We start from the raw sequence: 3520 nt of genomic DNA, 5'->3' as shown, positions 1-3520 counted from the left end.
GGCCGTGGCTGAGTGCGTGCTGCCCTGGGCATCCTCGGGCGTGCCCGGGAGGGGGTGGCGCTGCCATCTGTGTGCAGGTGGTCAGCCCGGTGTGCTGGCGCTCCAGGTGGTCCCCGCCCACAGGCCAGGCCACGAAGGCCCCTGGGCTCGGTGGTCAGCGTTGAGGGAAGCCTTGAGATGTGGGATGGGGATGCATTTTAGGCGAAGATCACTTGTTACTGACACCATCAGCCGGCTGAGCTACCGTCTGAGTGATTCACCTCTTTCAGGGCAAATTAGGGATTTTTCTCCCTCCATGTTTTTTGTATATTCAGCTTGGAACTTGGCCCATAGCCAAGTTGAATAGAAAACGATGCTGGAAGAGTTTGCTCATATTTTAAGGTTGATGGTGTTAATAGCGATGAGTGTCTGGAAGCTTCTTACAGGGAACAAAGTACCTTTGCACACGTTCTAAAACTGAGGGCTAGAAAAAATGAAATGTTTATCCGCAGCAGCCTAGTCAGTCAGTGGAACCCTCGCCGCCTGCAGGACCTGGTGCTCGGTGCTGACTTCCAGCCTGTCACTGGCCTGCAGGTCAGTGTTGCACCGGCCTGTTACCCCGTCGAGCACCGTGCTGAGGGCTGCGAGGCAGAGCAGGGAGAGGAGAAGGAGAAGAAGTGCAGGAAAATGGAACAGTTGCCCCTGCCTGGAAGAAATGTTCTGTCTAGCACGAATTCACAAATGAAACGTCCTTACTTCCCATCAAGAATTGGGGCCCTTGGCCCTGGTGGTTTGGCTCAGTGGATAGAGCACTGGCCCGCGGACTAAAGGGTCCCAGATTCAGTTCCAGCAAAGGCATGTACCTCAGTTGCAGGTTCAGTCCCGGCCCTGGTCAGGGCACGTGTGGGAGGCAACCAGTTGATGTGTCTCTCTCACATCAACGTTTCTCTCTCTGTGTCTCTCCCCCTCCCGTTCATTCTCTCTAAAAATCAATGGAAAAATGTCCTCGGGTGAGGATTAACAACAACGACAAAAAAGAATTGGGGACCTGGGGCTGGGGAACGGCCAGGACTAGCGTGGACCGTCCCGCACCGGCCGGCACAGGGGGCTGTGTGTTCTCTCCAGTCCCACGTCACCCACAGTCACGCCCTCACCACGGGCACATCACTGCCGTCTGATCAGGCTTCCTTGAGAGCGAGAGGCTCGCTCGCCCAGGGCCTACAGCAAGTCACGCTTCCCACTCTGATTGGAAAGTCTGCGTTTATGGGATGAATCTCATTTTTCCCAACTGTGTGTAATTCCTGCCCTTTGGTTCACATGAAACCCCTTCCGCTGCTGCCAGTGACCAGCCTGCTCCAGAAAACCCTTCCTGTTGCCGAAATGGCCCGTATGATAAATAAAAACCCCAGCTTACTCTGATGGTAGTTGAATGGTCTAAAATCGGACTTGTGAAATGTAGAGCTAGTGGCCTTGGGATGTCTATCATCCATGGTTTTAATCCCTTTACTCAGGGAACGAGAGAGAGGCCAGGAGGCTGGGGGACAGGCCTGCCACAGCCGAACTCGGCCCCTCCCCGCCTTGGACCTGGTTCACTGTGTCAGGGGGTTCTACTGTCAAACCACTGACCAAATCCAACTCCCATTTTTTTTTCCAGGCTGCGAATAGGGATAAAAATTATTATTTATTGAGGGTCCAATAATTCTTTAAATGAAGCTAAACTCTTGATGTCCAGCAAAGGCTGTTGTCCCTTTAAGGGCCCTGCACCTGTCCTAGTCCACACCCAGCTGGGCGTCTTACAGATGTGCGCATTGGGCGGATTTCACCCGCCCACTGTGGGGCGACCCAGAAAGCGGCGATTTGGCAAAGCACTTCACGCTCACCGTCTCCGTTCCTCGGTGTGAGATGAGGAGGGGGCCCCACTTCTGCCGGCGTTCTCGGCATGAACTTGTTATACTGTGTGAACACAGGCATTTGATGTCTTCCTTGCTCATACATATAAATACATTTGGTGTCATCTTTGTTATATGAAGGCTGACAGCTCCCATTTTAGAGGGTTCTCATAGGTAATGGACCCGTCCCTGGTTTGGTTCGTGTGTGTTTTTCTGCATAAGCCTGTGGATCGGTTATCCACCAGAGCGGCAGCCCCGCCCTGGAGTTCTGCGCCGTCGCTGTTATAATTCATTGAGCACCTCTGCGTGTGCGTGAGTGAGTGAGCTAATCCCGTCCCGGGCACAAGCACCTGTCCTTGTCTGTGCCGACGCCTCCTGCTGAGGTCTGTGTGGAGTTGTCTGGAAATAATTGTGAAGCCCTCTGCCAATTTAGGATGCCGTTTGCAATCGTGCCAAATGCTTCCTAGGAATGTCTTTTTTACTTTATGTTTTTTAACCCTTGTTTCTTTTTTCTGAGTCTCCTCACAACTGGGGCTGGAGGCCTGCCCACTGGACCAGCGGGTATTGCTGATCATGGGAGCCACGCAGGGCAAGCTTGCCAATTCCTTTCTCGTGCTCTGCACCCAGGTTCCAAGCTCTTCCTAGTCAAGGCACATCCAGACCCCGGTGCCAGCAGCCGCCGGCTCCCCGGTCCCGGCCGGTAAGGGGGCTGTCGGGGCGCCTAAAAGGCTGGCTGCAGGCTCCGCGGGGCAGCTTGCTCCATTTGTGAGAGAGAGCTGCAGAGTTCTGAGTTGCTGCCAGCACCCCTCCACCTCTGCATCTCCGCTGGAGCCACAAGCCCACCTGGAAAAATACAGGGGTGTCTGCTCTGTTTTCTTTTTCTTTTTTTAAAAAAATATATTTCTTTATTGATTTCAGAGAGAAAGGAAGAGGGAGAGAGAGATAGAAACATCAATGGTGAGAGAGAATCATTGATCGGCTGCCTCCTGCACGCCCCTGACTGGGGATCGAGCCTGCAACCCGGGCATGTGCCCTTGGCCGGAATCGAACCCGGGACCCTTCAGTCCGCAGGCTCTATCCACTGAGCCAAACTGGCTAGGGCTGCTCTGTTTTCTTAATCCTCACCTGAAGCCATAGTCATGGATTTTTAGAGGGGGAGGGAGGAGAGAGAAACACCCATCGGTTGCCTCCCATACGCACCCCAACGGGGATGAAACCGGCAACCTAGGCATGTGTCCTGATCAGGAATCAGACCCACAGCCTTTGGGTGCGTGGGAGGATGTGCGACCAACTGAGCCGCCCAGCCAGGAGCTGAAGTGCTATTTTATAAGAAGATGAATTAGTTACATTTAAATCCCAGGAAGTTCTTCTCACACCAATATATGGGGGGGGGCACACTACAAATTCAAGAGCAGGGGAGGAAAAAGTGGGAAACGTTGTTCCTGTGCAAGTGCAATGTGTGGACATGTGCACAGCGATTAGCAAATGGATTCGATGCTGCAGTTAAGGTCTTCCGCTAGAAGCACGTGTAGCGAGGGGTGCGCCTGCCCGAGTATGGCTGCACCGGTCAGTGGAGTCGACCGTTACGTTCAGCAGCAGTAACGGCAGCAGGGAGCAGTGGCCTGTTTGGACTCCTCAGGGAAGGGGCCACA

At 53.7% G+C, this 3520-nt stretch overlaps 1 protein-coding gene across 3 annotated transcripts in view; it reads left to right on the top strand.

Annotated features, from left to right (window-relative positions):
* The window catches only part of CCDC64 (coiled-coil domain containing 64), an 87012-nt gene that overhangs the window by 65354 nt on the left and 18138 nt on the right, over positions 1-3520 (top strand). The window lies entirely within an intron of this gene.

The sequence above is a fragment of the Myotis brandtii genome, unplaced genomic scaffold (assembly GCF_000412655.1).
Source record: "Myotis brandtii unplaced genomic scaffold, ASM41265v1 scaffold181, whole genome shotgun sequence".
In the NCBI taxonomy this organism is placed as follows: domain Eukaryota; kingdom Metazoa; phylum Chordata; class Mammalia; order Chiroptera; family Vespertilionidae; genus Myotis; species Myotis brandtii.
Note: the sequence above shows the minus strand (reverse complement) of the source record. Positions and strands in the feature narration are given on the sequence as shown.